Source organism: Oryctolagus cuniculus, chromosome 9 (genome assembly GCF_964237555.1).
Source record: "Oryctolagus cuniculus chromosome 9, mOryCun1.1, whole genome shotgun sequence".
NCBI lineage: Eukaryota > Metazoa > Chordata > Mammalia > Lagomorpha > Leporidae > Oryctolagus > Oryctolagus cuniculus.
The window spans coordinates 117,914,791-117,931,678 of record NC_091440.1 but is presented as its reverse complement, the minus strand read 5'-3'; the positions used below and the strand labels follow the sequence as shown (position 1 = coordinate 117,931,678).

At 39.9% G+C, this 16,888-nt stretch overlaps 1 long non-coding RNA gene across 1 annotated transcript in view; it reads right to left on the bottom strand.

The window, feature by feature from the left end:
- Nucleotides 1-3,619: 3,619 nt before the first annotated feature.
- LOC138843878 (uncharacterized) overlaps nt 3,620-16,888 on the bottom strand; it is a 152,927-nt gene continuing 139,658 nt past the window's right edge. Inside the window, exons 3-4 of the long non-coding RNA XR_011379012.1 lie at nt 5,870-5,999; nt 3,620-5,393 (exon numbers count right to left, since the gene is read on the bottom strand). This is a non-coding gene — a long non-coding RNA (uncharacterized lncRNA). The remainder of the gene's footprint in view (nt 5,394-5,869; nt 6,000-16,888) is intronic.

Sequence of the window (16,888 nt, the reverse complement as noted above, 5' to 3'; positions counted from 1 at the left end):
AATCGTAGTGTTTTCATGATTTCAGCAAAGACAAAGTGTGCCCTATGTGTGTCTCACAGTGAATTGGAGTGAAGCCAAAATACACAGTGCTAGAGTTCTGAGGGTTAAATAATCATATACTATCAACCTGAACAGCACAGCCATTCAAGTGATTTGCCCTCAAAGAAACATAGAAACTCAAGGGAAAAAAAAAAAAGGAAAGCGGTCAAGAACAAGTCCATCATTGTTTTACAGGGAAATAAAAATGTGGGGAATTTCATTTTTTTAGAGGTGCTCTGATGTACACGTGTAGACAAAGTCAGTGTCTAGTTATTAGTCAGCCCCTTTAATAATGGACCATTTAAGTGCTTTAGAAGTTGCCTGCCATATATTTAAATTTTTCATTTCTAAACTTAGCAAAAATCAGCACAACAAAATTAGTCTGCAACTCCAAAATAAGCTAAATGTTGAAAACAGAATTTTTAAAATATTTTATAAATTTGAATTTATGTTTAAATAAAAGTTTGTCTAGTTTGGAAAAGTCTGAGAAGTCTTGGCTTAAAAAGTATTTTTTTAAGTTATTTAATGGCAGCAACTGGAACACACTACAAATAGCTGATGGTAATCAAATCAAGGCACCTATTAAAAATCCATGTACTTATAACTCTGAGGAATTTTGTTATTCATCAGTGAAAACCCATTTTTAACAACTGCATTTGATTTCCCATAATCATTCATGGTCACAAACATCCAAACCAAAAGTGGACAAATATTTTCATCCTGTATTAAATGATATTATAAGGGTCTGAGCATGATAATGAAGTGAGAAACATTGATTGGCTACCAGAGTCGTATAAAAACAGTAATAACCTTCGACAACAAAAAGATCAGTCATTTCACCATGACAGTTACCACATTAAAGAGAGAATCACATTACCTTGGAAACATTATAAGATGCCACAACATGAAATAGCATTTATCTTGAAATTTATAAAACAGAAAGTATGTCTAGTGAGAAGAACTTAATTCTTTTCAAATGCATTGTGACATAATATTTCAAACTTCAGGCATATGGACATATTCAACTCCAATCAAACAGCTTCTGAAGGAACAAATGTTATCAAATACTTGTTGAAATAAGTTAAAATGTATGATATTTAAATAGTTCAAACTAGTTAGCTGTTAGCTAGTATGAGTTCCCATTTTTATTATTTCTTTGGAAAAACCAGTGTGCTAATAAAGTGCCAGAGGGATGACTATACAGTGGATATTCGTGATAAGACACATGACAATTATCAGATTTCATATGATAACCTGTAAAAATCTATGACAATAAAAATGATGATTTACGGTACTTAAACTGAAGAAAAGTTAAGAGATATGCTTATTATTATAGTGACAAGATACAAAGACACACAAATATCTAACACATTTTAGGATTTGGACTAAAAAAGGCATTTATGTGAAGCTCTTGTTACCTTTTGGCAATTATATTTTAAGTATTGATGTAATATTCAGAAATCTTGTGATGTTTCCTAAAATAATGAGAATGTACATACAGAACATAACCAGAGTCCTAATTCATAGCCTACAAAATGGTATAAGTCACAGGTCATTTACTGGAATATAATCATAGGTCCCAAGGTTGATAACTAACTGTGAACCTATAAAGTTTGTTAAACCATTCAACCCAAGTTTCTTTATCAAATACATGATGCAAAGATAGGTGAAAATTATATATTTAACATTAAAATTCTCATAGGAAATGGACTATGTAAAATGCTGTAGAAATCAAGAATAATAACATTTATTCTATTTGGACAGAACACTTCAAAAATCATATAAATATATCCCAAAAGACAAAAGATATATTTCAGCCAAATAGAATACACTTTCAGAGGAATGAAGAAGAAAGTTTAAAGTCTTAGTATGGCATTGTGACCTTATTTTCTTTGGTGATGCTTAGTACAGATCAATAATATACACTAACATATACTCGTACTTGGAAAGCTAAAAAATTGTTCCGTGAAATGCAAGAACTAAATAATAATAATAAAGAGATATTCTCAAATAAAGGGGAGAGTGATCCAACATGGGAAGTGAGATACTCAGCAGACTCATAGAATGGCAGATGTCCTAAATAGCACTCTGGCCTCAGAATCAGCCCTAAAGGCATTCGGATCTGGCTGAAAAGCCCATGAGAGTATTTCAGGCATGGAAAGCCAAGACACTCTGGCAAAAGATCTCTGCGAGGGAGATCCCAGTGGAAAGAACAGGTCTTCAAAGAAGGAGGTACCTTTCTCTGAAGGGAGGAGAGAACCTCCACTTTGACTATGACCTTGTCTAAACAAGATAAGAGTCAGAGAACTCAGAGGGCTTCCATAGCCTTGGAAACTCATGACCAGAGCATAGGGAAACTACTGATGCCATAGACAGGAGTGTCAATTGGTAAAGTCAACAACAGGAGTCACTGTGCACTTACTCCTCATGTAGGATCTCTGTCCTTAATGTGCTGTGCATTGAGATTTAATGCTATAACGAGTACTCAAAGAATATATTTCACTTTGTGTTTTTATGGGGGTGCAAACTGTTGAAATCTTTACCTAATGTATACTAAACTGATCCTCTGTAAAAAAAAAAAAAAAAAAAAGAAATTGTCAACTCCCAACTTGACTCTCACTGGGATTAAACATGACAATAGGTCTGATCTGATTTCATCATCATTTAAAAAAATCATCTATTATTTTTCACTTTTTGTTTTTGTGTGAGCAAACTGTTGAAATCCTTACTTAATGTATACTAAGCTGATCTTCTGTATATTAAGATAATCGAAAATGAATCTTGATGTGAATGGGAGGGGAGAGGGAGTGGGAAAGGGGAGGGTAGTGGGTGGGAGGGATGGTATGTGGGGGAAGCCATTGTAATCCATAAATCGTACTTTGGAAATTTATATTCATTAAATAAAAGTTAAAAAAAAAGAGATATTCTCAGTTTGTGGGTCAGAAGTTTTGATGTTATTAAGGTGTCAGTTTTCTTCAGATGAGCTAAAATTCAATACAATCATAAAAATCTTAAGGTTTTCCTTCTGACAGGATTTGACAAATATTAAATCCACAAGAAAATATAAAGAACATATACTAGCAAAACAACTTTGAAAAAGAATAAAATTGGATGGTTATTATCATCTGATTTAAAAACTTATAAAGCTATGATAATCTAAAATAGTGTGACATTGGCATGAGGATACGTACATCAACAGGATGGAATAGAAAAATCCAGAAATAGCTCCATTCATATGTAAACAAATGGTTTCGACAAGTATGCAAACATAATTCAATAAAGAAAGAACAATTGGACATCTATTTATAAGAAAATAAACTTAGATTCATACCTTGCAACACAAATGAAAAAACTCAAAATGGATCATAGCTCTTAATGTAAAAACCTAAAACCACAAAACTTCTAGGAGAAGAAAACAGAACAAAAACTTCTTGACCTTAAGGTGTCAAATATTTCTTAGGACTCCAAAAACATAATCCATATTAGAAAACATTGGTAAATTGAACTCGATCAAAGTTAAGAATTTTTGCTCTTCAAAAGACACTTTTAGGATAATAAAGTTAAAAGCCACACTTGAAAATTGTTGCAGAGTATGTGTCTCATAAAGGAATTTTATTTCAGAATATATAGAGAGCTCTCAAAGTTGAATTAAAAGAATAAAACTCAACTGAGGGAAGGGGGCAGGGAGGAACAATGAGACACAGATTTGAATATATCCTTGCCCCCCCCCCCCAAAAAAAAATAACAAATGGTGTTACAGGCAGAATGGCTTCTCAACTTTCATGTACATTTTCATCTCCAGAACCAGAGCATATACCTTATGTGGCAAAAGACTTCACATGTTGATTAACTTAAGGATATTTTTACAGTGGGATCAGCCTAGATTAGTCCAGGTGGGCCTTAGGTACAATCACATGTTCCTTAAAGAGGCAGGCAGAGAACAGAGCCTTTGGCAGGGGTTAAGGTGATACGTCAGCACCCACATCCTATGCTGGAGTGCCTGTTCAAGCCTCAGCCATGCCCCCAGTTCTGGTGTCCTGCTCATGTGCATCCTGGGAGGCAGCAGGGGATGGCGCAAGTCCTCGGGTCCCTATCACCCACCAGGGGGACCCAGAGAGATCTCCATGCTCCTGGTTTCAGTCTGGCCCAGCTCTGTCTGTTGTGGGCATTTGGGAAGTAAACCAGCAGACAGAAGATTTTCTCTCTCTCTTTCTCTCTCTCTCTCCTCCCATCCCTCACACACACTCTTTCAAATAAATGAAAAAAATAGTAAAAAAAAAATTAAATAAGGCAGAGGAAGCTTCAATCGTAAAAGGGAGGAAGGCCATGTGACCAAAGCAAGAGAGAGAGGACAGATGTGCAGTCACAAACTGAAGATGGAGAGAGGACCTTAATCCAAGGAATTCGAGGGACTCAGTTCTTCCCACAGCCCCTGGAGGGCGCTCAGCCCTGCGGACACTTCCCTCCCAGTGAAGCTCATTTCTGACATCTGACATCTGGCTGCCAGAACTCTGACAGAACTTTTACTTTAAGTCCATATGTTTATGTTGGTTAATTATTTTATTTCTTTAATTTATTTGAGGAGCAGAGAGAGGGAGAGAAAGAAAACACAAAGAGAAAGAGCTCCCGTCTGCTGGTTCACTCCACAAATGCCTTACACACACAGGGCTGGGTCGGTAGAGACCAGGATCCCAGCGTTCAATCCAGATGCCCATGTAAGTGGCAGGGATACAGCTCCTTGAGCCATCACGTCTCCTAGGCGTGCAATAGCAGGAAGCTGGAATCAGGAGCAAAGCCAAGACTCAAACCCAGGGACTCGGATACAGGATGCAGGCATCCTAAGCGGAGTCTTAATTACTGTGTGAAATACCCAGCCCTGTGTTAAATCATTATAGCAGTCAAAGGAAACTTTCCTGGATGACGATAAAAGCATACGAGAAGATTTGGAACATTATTAGCCATGAGGAAAAATGCAAATTAAAACCATAATGAGGTAGCACTTCACATGTTAAAATGACCAACATGGATGGGGTAGTGTTAATGAATAAACAAACAATAATGAATAATAAACCACCCACTTGTTTAGCAAACAGTTTGGTAGCTTCTTAAAAATAAGCATGTGCTGTATAAAAATAAGCATGTGCTGTATGATCCAATCATTTGAATTCTCATTATTTACCCAAGAGGAACAAAGTAAACTTCCACACAAAGACTTATGTGTGAAGTTCACAGCAGCTCTCTCTCTGCAAAGCCCCAGACTGGAAACTGTTCAATTATCCAGGAAGATGTAGTGGACAAACTGTGGTATATCCATCCACACGGTGGCATGAAATTCAGCAATGCGATGGAATGAACTAAGGACATACAGAAAAACATGGGTGAGCTGCAAAATTTTGCTGAGTGAAAGAAGACAACAAACAAGTATATATACTCTATGTTTCCATTTAAATAAAACTCCAGAAAATTACAATTATTCAAGTGACAGAAAGCAGAGAAGTGGTTGCCTGAGGAGAAGATGTTGCAAGGACAGGAGAGAGGGATTTTAAAATGGCATGAAGAAATGGGAATGACAGATGGCTTCACAGGTGTGTGTGTGTGTGGCCGAACTCACTTGCCTGTACCCATATGTGCAGTATGCTGTGCACAGACTGTAGTTCAATTAAATTGTTGTAAATCAAAGTATATTTTTGACTATTTCTGCTCTAGAGGCTAGATCTAAATCCCAAATTCATAGCATGATAATCTCATGGCATTTCTTTCCAGAGAGAATAAAAAACCCTCAAAAGCCTTTAGATGTTTAAGCTGATTTACATATTTGATTTGTACTCACACTGGCAATACCATGGTGGGTGTTTATCCTACCAGCTGAGACACTGGTTAAGATGCCCATGTTCCATATCCAAGTACCTGGATTCAGCATCTAGTCCAGCTCTTGATTCAGGTTCCTGATGGTGCAACCCCTGGAAGACAATGGTAATGGGTCAATTAGTAGGGTTTCTGCCAATCCAGGAGACCTGGATTGAGTTCCCAGCTGTTAGGTCCAGCCCAGCCTTGGCCATTGGGAGCATTTGGGCAGTGAATTATCAGACAGAAACTCTGTCTCTCAAATAAGTATAATTTTCATAAAACTGGCAAAATCATATGTCTTAGTGGTGTCATCTTCTACTATGAAATAATATATATAACATTGGTTAATTAATATATGTTTAGTTTTCTAATTCAATGAGCCTACTTCAGGGAGAGAAAAAAAAAGTTAAAAAAGAGAAAGAAAATATGGGTTACACTACCTACAAACCACCTAGCAAATGAGTAACTGGCAGAACTATAGTAAAGAAAGAGATAAAGGCCTATGGAGAATTCCCTGTAAATGTAGTTACGTGAAATACTTATGCATATAAAAATGAGTCACTATAAAAACATGAGTAACTTAGTTTCTATCCCACTCTAAATTCTCACATCTCTATGATAGCCTTAGTTTTCAATGTATTTATAAAAAACATTTAGGAAGCAACAATATATGAGAGTATTTCCAGGGGCTGGCGCCTTGGCTCCCTTGGTTAATCCTCCACCTGCAGTGCCGGCATCCCATGTGGGTGCCGGGTTCTAGTCCCGACTGCTCCTCTTCCAGTCCAGCTCTCTGCTGTAGCCTGGGAGGGCAGTGGAGGATGGCCCAGGTGTATGAGCCTGGGTGTCCTCACCTAAAGACTGACAAGTTAAGAAAAAGATAAACTCAATGTTGATCAAACACTATGCAGCTACAGGAGTGTTCTTGGAAAAAAGTTCAGTGAAGATGCATATTATGAAAGAAACTATGCATAGCTTTCAATTTTTTTGGCCCCGAATATCTTTTGATTCCATTTTTCCATGAACTTTTTATAAAAATGGTGTAAATATGCTCTTTGGGTTATTTTCAACAAAACTGAATTTTCTTGCTTGTCAGACCATCTAACAAAAATAACACAATGTAATAGAAGGACCACTTCTCTATTTCCTCTTCTTCCAGAGTTACATGTAGGGAATATTTTTCTGTACTACTCTACCACTACCAGTAGAGTTTGGATGCTTACCTGATGTGACCAGGCCATGAATGCCCACTAATTCTATTTGGTGGCCAAGGGCTTAAAATCAACAGTCCAGAGCTGTCAACAGCCATTTCGCCCACCCTGAGAAAGAGAAGAGTGAGAGAATAGGGGCTGATGTGTTCAAGGAGACCAGGCCTTCTCAATGTTCTCTTGTTGCCCTATTAAAGGCTCCACTGCATGGATGCTTTCCTCCAGCTATGGAGACCAAACTCTATTGTAGTCCATGAGCTTAAACCATTTGCTTAGGATAGTCTGAGTTACAATTTTTAAAACATTTTTCATAAATCTGAATATGGAAGGCAAAATGCAATCATAACCATTCTTTGTGTAAGGGATAAAAAATCCTATATCTAGAATTAGAGCAGTGTAATTATGAGGATAGAATATAGAGACAGATTAACGTAAGAGGATTCAAAGACCAGAACCATTCTAAGTATGGATTAATGAGAAAAAGATGATCTTTAATAAATGCTACTGAGTCAAGTGCTTTAGCAACTGGAAAAGAGTGTTCAGACATCTAAAACTCTAACATTTAAAATAGATTTCACATATATAGTGGTTAGGACATCACTGGAGATACCTGAGTCCCCTATCAGAGTGTCGGGGTTTGAGTCCAAGCCGAGCTCCTGATCCCAGCTTCCTGCTAACCCATATTCTGGGAGGCAGCAGATGACGGCTCAAGTAGTTGAACACCTGCTACCCATATGTGATGGAATTCTTTAGCCTGGCACAGCTGCTGTTGTGAGCATTTGAGCAGTGAACTAGTCAATGGAAGACTTCTGTCCACCTGTATGTCTGTATCTTTTCCAGTGTCTGTCGCTCTGCTTTTCAAATTAGTAAAAACATCAAACAAAAACAAATATTTAAAAAGTTTATGAAAAACAAACTGTGAGGGGTCAGCACTGAGGCATAGCAGCTAAAGCTGCCACCTTCAGTGCCAGCATCCCACATGGGCGTCAGTTCATGTCCCGGCTGCTCCACTTCCAGTCCAGCTCTCTGCTATGGCCTGGGAAAGCAACAGATGATGGCCCATGTCCTCGGGCCCCTGCACCTGGGTAGGAAACCTGGAAGAAGCTCCTGGCTTCAGATTGGCACAGCTCCCCACATTGCAGCCAGTTGGGGAGTGAACCAGCAGATGGAAGACCTCTCTTTTTCTCTGCCTCTGTGTAACTCTTTCAAATAAATAAATCTTAAAAAAAAAAAAAAAAACTGTGAAATCTAGGACTTATATTATGTAAGACAATGGCAGGTCTTAGTGAGCTTTAGAACCCCAGCTGGAAACAACAAAGGAAGTTCACTTTGCTTTGAATTTGAAAATTTCAAATTTTATAAGTTGAGTTTAGAACACCACCCTTCAAATTAGGAGTGGAATAAAAGATTTTATACAATGATAAGCTAAATCATGAAGTAAATATCTCTGATAAAGGATAAAAACATAGAGAGAGATGGGCAAAGAACACAAGGAAGCAATTTAATAGGATAGTAAAATAAATCCTGGGCAAATGTAATGCAATGAATTAAGCCACTGCTTGGGACATCCACATTTCATGTCAGAACATGTGACTGAAGTCCTAGCTACTTCCTACTTCTGATCCAGCCCCCTGTTAATGCAGACTCTGAGAGGCAGCAGGTGATAGTTCATATACTTGGGTCATCATCACCATGTGGGAAACCAATATAGGGTTTCTGACTCCTGGTTTTGATTAGGCTTAGCCCTGGATATTGCTGACATGTGAAGAGCAAACCAGTGGATGGAAGTGCTTGCTCCCTCTCTCTGTCTTTCTCAAATAAGTCAATAAGCAAATATTTTTGTTAAAAAATACATTTCTTCTATGGTTTAGGTGTGGCCTTTCTACCCAGGGTCCACATGTAGGGTTCTTGCTCCCTGGTGAAGGATGTAAGAGCTAATGGATACTTCAGGAGGCAAGGATTAGTGAGAGATCCTTAGGGCAACTGAGGACATGTTCTTGGAAGGGAACACTGGTGTCCCACAGTGAGTTCTCTCCAGCGTGAGTTATGAAAGCCTGGCTCCACACAACTCTCTCAATCTAACCTGTGTACCTGCTCCTACACCTACTCCTACCATTCCTTGAACCCCCAAAACTGTGAACTAAATAAGACTCTTCTTCATAAGTAGCCTACTGCACATACTTCATACTAATAATGAAAAGCTAGTTAATGTAAAAATATTATAAAATTCTGAAATTCCTCAGACAGGCCAACTTTACAAAGAAAATAAGCTAATGTAGCTCCAATGGCATGGCTCCTGGGTTCTGTGAGACACCTCTCTGCTCTGTCACATCACAGCACGTGGCAATGGCAAAGGAGAGTGGGTGACAGCAAGCACATCTCTACACAGGGTCCCAGAGAGAGTGGGTGTGATCTGGCCCAGTTCCCTTCTGAGGGAACTTCCCCCATTGCTCAGGGCATCCCACTAAGCCTCACCTCTTAAAGGATCCTTCAGCTTCCACATCTATGCACTGGGGACCAAGATTCCAACACACAGACCCTGGGGGAAAGGTCACAGCCCACCAAGAGCAATCTCCAATAAACACAATGCAAAACAGTCAAGTACACTAATAATAAAAAACTAAATAGGGATCTAATTCTCAACAAGGAAGCAGGGATAAATAAATAATTAAATACAATATTAATATGGGTACAGAAGATTTTTACATACTCCTACTTTAGGTATAAATTCACAGTGTCTTCCTGAAGAGCAAATTGGTAGCTTTTTAATATATGCTATTTTTAGACAGTTTGACTCAGCTATTCAACTTCTAAGAATTTAATGTAGAGAAATAATTGTGTAAGTTTACTGATATAAAGGGACAAGGAGGTTTACCAGAGACTTTCTTCTATAAAGAATAAAATGTAAAATGTATAATGAGCCCAAATGCAGAAGGTTTGATAAATTATGACTAAACACATGACAGAATATAAACAGTGATAACTATTATCACAGAATATTAAAAGTGACATTTTGTCACATATTTGTCAACATAAAAAGAATTTTTTAGTATTCAGTAAAATTTGTTTCATGAAAAAACAAAATGTCACAATGAAAATTGGAAATTTATACTATTTTTCTTTTAAAAGTATATTCTCTCACATTTATATATATATATATATATAAAAGTATATACACACATATATATACATTTCATACCAGAATTGAAAGGAACAAGGCAAACACTTTTTTCATGCTCTTAGCTCGATGGCAAATAGCTAAGTAGTCTGTTTCTGCTTCTCGTGTATGCTAACAATTCTATTAACTTTTTACAACAAGGAAAAGTACACGTGTTCATTGCTCTTAATTCTGATGAATTAGTTGTTGGCTTAAGAACATTAAGCCTTGTGTTAAAATTAAGATGCCAGAGAACAGGCATCTCTTGTATGTGACAATGGCAAACCTCTAAATTATCCCATCAGCTCTGACAAGCTCTGTCAGACTTAAATCTTCCCAACTCAGCGACTAGGATTAAAATATGGACACAGAAACATTAACACCCAGTCTTGAGATTAAATATCAATGCAAGACTAACACTCATTGGCTGATTTGCAACAGTTCATTCCTGCCATTTACTTTGTATAATCTGGAGGAAAAACAAGGTTTAACTCCACAAACCATTGCCACAGCTTCCTTGAAGTCTGCGAATAAAATTAGTGGAGCTGTATGGCTTAGAAATGTGGGAACAAACAATGCTCATTCTGATATCTCTCACCAGCTTCCAAGTTGTAAACTTGTCTTCTCTCCTGTGTTCTGATACTATCATAATCTGTACTTGCTTTTCCCTAACACAAATTTCCATTCCCAATATCCCTCGACTACATTCTCCTGAATTTCGAATTTTTACAAAAAAATTTCCTGTCTTCACATCTTCATCCTCCTGTGCTTCAACAGAAAGCTTGTTCTTCCCTCAACACAACTGCATCAGCAACAGATATGCACCGCTAGAACCGCTTTTAAGGGAAAACTTAGTGACCTGCTGAACCAAGTGCAGTCAGTAACAGCCTAGAGCATGCAGACCCTTCCTGCCTGGCCACAGCTGAGGACAGCCTCACCTAAAGTCACGCCTCTCTCAGCATCCAGCAATGGAGTGAGGCACGAATGCAACAGCAACCTACTTTGACTTACACGGGGGATGCTTACATGGCTATATTCACCCAAGAGCTCTCTGCAGGATTGATACATTTCCGTCAGCTCTGGAATGTGATTTGACTTTCTCTGCCAAATTCAGCTTCTCCCTCCTTTCCTTAACAGCTATTAATTATTAATCAGCAGGCCGGCGCCGCGGCTCACTAGGCTAATCCTCCGCCTAGCGGCGCCGGCACACCGGGTTCTAGTCCCGGTCGGGGCGCCGGATTCTGTCCCGGTTGCCCCTCTTCCAGGCCAGCCCTCTGCTGTGGCCAGGGAGTGCAGTGGAGGATGGCCCAGGTGCTTGGGCCCTGCACCCCATGGGAGACCAGGATAAGCACCTGGCTCCTGGCTCCTGCCATCGGATCAGCGCGGTGCGCCGGCCGCAGCGCGCCGGCCGCGGCGGCCATTGGAGGGTAAACCAACGGCAAAGGAAGACCTTTCTCTCTGTCTCTCTCTCTCACTGTCCACTCTGCCTGTCAAAAAAAAAAAAAAATTATTAATCAGAAACTTCATCTTTGAACTCCATCTTACAACTGATTTCTAGAGACCCCAACCTGTGATCACGGGTATTGGTAGTGCTCCAAGAATCAATGAACAAGATAGGTTTTGGGAACCAATCATTAACCTGGCTAGCATCGAGAAAACCACTACTGGTGACAATTGGACCAAAGCTTTTCATACAAGACAGCAATCTAATTGTCAAAGCTTCCAGTGGTGGTGAAATTGGGAAGGGAAGAGAATGCTATTAAAGTGTATATAAAGCTTATGGGCAGTGATGAATATTCATGAACATGAAAGGGAAAATACTGAAAACCAGCACAAGGAGGTATGATGTTAAGGAATTTGGATGTAAATATTAGAGTAGGAATAAGATGCGGGGGGTGGACATTGTGGTACAGTGGTTAAGCCAATGCTTGGGTGCCCTCATCCCCTACTGGTGTGTTAGTCAAGTCCTGGCTCTACCGATTGAGATCCCCTTTGTGTTAAGGTATCCTGGAGAGCAGTAGGTGATGCCCAAAAACTTAGTTCTGTGGTGCTCACATGGGAAACCTGTGTGGACTTCTGGGCTCCGGGCTTCAGCCTGCACCAGCCCTGGATGTTGTGAGCATTTGAGGGAGTGAATCAGTAGAAAGAAGCTAGCAAGCTTGCTCTGCCTCCTGTTTTCTCTCTCTCTCTCTCTGTCTCCAAGTAAATGAAAATGAACATTTAAAAAATACTCTATTTTCTATGATAAAACATGAATAAAACTGATTTTAAAAATAAAATGTTAATAAGTTTGTGAGACACATTAATGTCCAACAGAAACCATCCACTGTGAGAGACACAACTGACAAGCAAGTAGACAATGTGCTCCTGTCAGCTAACATAACAGTGCTGCCATGACATACAGGAGAACAAAGTGAGCGAGGCGCAGAGCTGAAGACTGCACAGGCCCAGCAGTCTACCCACAACAACAGCGGTTCCACTTAACGACATTCATGTGGAGGCTCTCATTTCTCTCAGTACAATTCTGTCTATGCATCTAGTATCAGTGTATAGGTTACTCCTATAACAAGGAATGGGGTTGCTTATTAATATAACTGCACCCCAAATGAGAAAAGTAGTAAACTCTGCAGTGAGGTCAGTACAGCCAAGACAATGATGACACCTCAGGATGGCAGGAGCCTGGGTGCAGTGCTGTATCTATGCTTGTCAGGAAAATGCAGAAATGAACAAAGGTCTCTGCCTGGAAGCCAGACAGAGAGGATTCTTTCACGGGTTCATGTGAGAGTGAAAATTAAAGGTGGGGCAGGCGCTGTGGCTCACTTGGCTAATCCTCCGCCTGCGGCACCAGCATCCTATATGGGCACCGGGTTCTAGTCCCAGTTGCTCCTCTTCCAGTCCAGCTCCCTGCTGTGGCCCGGGAGGTCAGTGGAGGGTGGCCCAAGAGCTTGGGCCCCTGCACACACATGGGAGACCGGGAAGAAGCACCTGACTCCTGGCTTCAGACTGCCACAGTGCCAGCTGTGGTGGCCATTTGGGAAGTGAACCAACAGAAGGAAAACCTCTCTCTCTGTCTCTCTCTTTCACTGTCTATAACTCTACCTGTCAAATAAAAAAAAAAGAAAAAAAAAAGAAAATTAAAGGCAAGGGTAGGGTAGTGTCTAATGAGAATTATTTTGTTGCTGGTTCCCTTTTAAAAATCTGTCTTGAAGTCTGACATTATTCTTCATGTATCCTGGAAATCATTGGTACTTCTTTTTTATGTCCATTTTAAGTATGGACACTGAGGGGGCCTAATTTTACTCAGCTCCCCATGAGGACTCATCCAGGTTTTCAGACCAGAAGGTATATACTCAGTGACATCTCAGATTTAAATATTCATGTTAGGTTGAATATAGTACATTTTTACCAGAATTATTACAGTGGTGGCAAAAATGGCATTAGTGATGGTGGTCAAATAGACTCAAGCCATTATAGTTTCTAGAATAAGGAAGCCTTGTGAAGATCTTGCTGTGATCTGAGCTATAATTTCATAATGCCTTATTCCAAATTGGCTGTCACAGAAGCGAGGCTACAAATGTATTATCAAGATTTACTAAATTGAGGCATTATTAAAATTTTCCTCATTACATCAGCATTTAGCAATTGCTTTATAGTATAATTCAACAGCCTGATGAATTCCTAAGAAATTATTCCTTAATTGAGAGTCAAAATCTGCTTGAGTTTTGACTGCTACTTTAGGATTTTCAATTATGTAAGCTTTGAAATATTCAAAATACGATCACTTCACTGTTAGAGAAATATATGGGAGGTCCCATGCAAGACTGGTAGAGCAATGACTCTAAGTCATGATGGGAGAATGCTGCTCAAATTCAATAGGGATGCATGCATGCATGCCCCTTTTGTTACTACCTACATGGACAGCTCTAGGAAGTTTGATAACAATTTCTTGATTTTAAACCGAGGCAAAGTACTACATCTAAAAAAACTGAATACTGCTTGCTTAAAACCAATCTTACTTTCCATTTCCCTTCCCAGGTTCCACATTTCCCCGCCTGCTTTGAAGCTTAATCTCCCTAGGAATCTCATCTATTTTCAATGAGGGATATGAGGACAATAGGCATGAAGGCAGTAACTAGGATTAAATATTTGGTAGTAGAAAATGGAAGGAGTTCCCATATGATATAGTTCCTAACTGCTGCATAATAATTAATAAATACTAAAGTGAGTACTCAAGTATAATGAAATATAAAAATAAATTAATAAATTTTCTCTGTGAATTAGAGGTAAAAATTCATCTCTTGAATGTAATGGAGTGGGAGGAGTCACAAATTCTGTACAATAGGAATCTTTTTTTTTTTTTTCCCACAGGCAGAGTGGACAGTGAGAGAGATCGACAGAGAGAAAGGTCTTCCTTTGCCGGTGGTTCACCCTCCAATGGCCGCCGCGGCCGGCGCGCTGCAGCCGGCGCACTGCGCTGATCCGATGGCAGGAGCCAGGTACTCATCCTGGTCTCCCATGGGGTGCAGGGCCCAAGCACTTGGGCCATCCTCCACTGCACTCCCTGGCCACAGCAGAGAGCTGGCCTGGAAGAGGGGCAACCAGGACAGAATCTGGCGCCCCGACCAGGACTAGAACCCTGTATGCCAGTGCCGCTAGGCAGAGGATTAGCCTAGTGAGCCACGCCACTGACCAGACAATAGGAATCTTTAACATAATGCTCTTGAGTTTCCTGTTGCATTATGCTCTAAATTCAATTAAGTCCACAAGGCATTAACTCTTGATGCTTTTCCCACTCTGGTACCTGGCCACTCTGGGAAACCAGATTGCATTCCTAGCACATATATGCCTCATATGACATGGAAAGTGGTCTGAAGAGGCAGAGTGTCTGGAGCTACAGGTAGGTTAGACTTGTGTGCTGAAGCCACTGTGGTTCCCACCTTGGTGGTGGGCAAAGCTCAGACCTTTCCTGGAAAGGCAGCACCGATTGTTGAGGCAGTGCAAAGGCAGCTGGAGATCTCTACTGAGCAAGTATCCAAGACTTAGGGGACCACAGAGCAATGAAAATCTGTGAAGATGCAAAGCCCAGATCTAGAAAACCCAGACATTCAGCAAAGTCTAACATAGCCAGACACTTCACCTAATTTTGTTGTAAAGAGATGTAGAAGACTGGGACATTAAGAGAATATGAGCTGGATCCAGGACTGTCCTGTTTTACAGATGCTATCATGAAGGTAACAGAATATAAATGCTTGCAGCTAGTATCACTGCCATTCATTAATTTAGGACAGGATTAGATGTGGAATCAATAGTGGTTTGGTCCTATGAGAGTGGTGGGATTTTAGACAGAACACAGAATTCAGAAAATAGAAATCAAGGGTAGATTTAGATAATTTCCCAAGACTAATGCTTGACATACAGTTGAGACAGGAATGAGAAAAACAGCATCAACAACATTAAACTACACTAAAATTTCCAAAGAGACAGACAAGGTTTCAATTTTATTACCAATCCTTAGAATTTCATGAGAAGTCTCTCACTCATATATCTGCACACTGCTTCTAGTTCTAACATAGTTTTCTCTCTGAGCTTTTTTTCTATTTTATAAATGAGAGGGTCTTTTGTTTAGGGAGATAGGGACCCAAAGCAAAAGGCTATTTTCCACTAAATAGGGACCTTTGAACATATAAACTGTGTGGCACTTTCAATCTCCCCTGTGGACCATCTCTCTCTGAAGTAGTGGATAATCATCCATTTTCCTACCAGATTGGGAGCAAAAGAACTGCCTCAGGTCAAGTAGAAGCCAGTCTATCAGTGAATATTTGGAAACATGAGCACTGCCCAAGAGTTGATCTGGACACCTTTTTTCATTTGCTCTGTTGCATCTCCCAGTCCCACTTCACAATTTCTGTATGTACAACTGAAATTTGAAATAAATTTCAGAACTTCTTTATTCCTATTAATTTCATCTTTCCGATGCTTATATAGATCATTCCCATTTCTTGGATATTGTTTGTTTGGGAAGCAGGGGGGAGGGAGTGAGGGAGTGAGCATGCGCCCATCCACTGGATCATATCTCAAATGTCTAAAGTGGTCATAACTGGGTGGGAGCTGCAACTGGGAGTTGGAAATTCAGTGTAGGTCTCCCACATGGGTGGCAAGGACTCAAGTACTTGAGCCATCATTACTACCTCCCAGGGTCTGTATTGACAGAGACGTCTCTAACCTGTGCACTTCAACATGGGACAGTGAATCTTAACTGGCATCTTAACCTCTAGACTAAATGCTTGCCCCAGGCACTGCTTCAAGTCATAGTCATACTTGCTCGATCATTCAGGCTTGTGTCATCTGAAGACCTGAACCTAGAGACAGGTGCTGTCTTCTGAACAAAGAGTTTCCCAGAAGAAGTGAGAGGCTCCAGAAGCCCTCTCCAAGCCCCTGCCAGGCTTACACCTGGGATTTTCTATCTCATTTCATCATGTAATGCAGATCTGTTCACTGTTTATGCAGGCACATGGAAGACAGTGAAGACAGTTACAGAAAAATCTGCTGCGAGTTTTCAGTAAATGTTATTAAAGAAAAGGTGAGAAATAAGGCTTGAATTACCTAGAGTATTTATTTCCATTGATCAAAGTCACGAAAT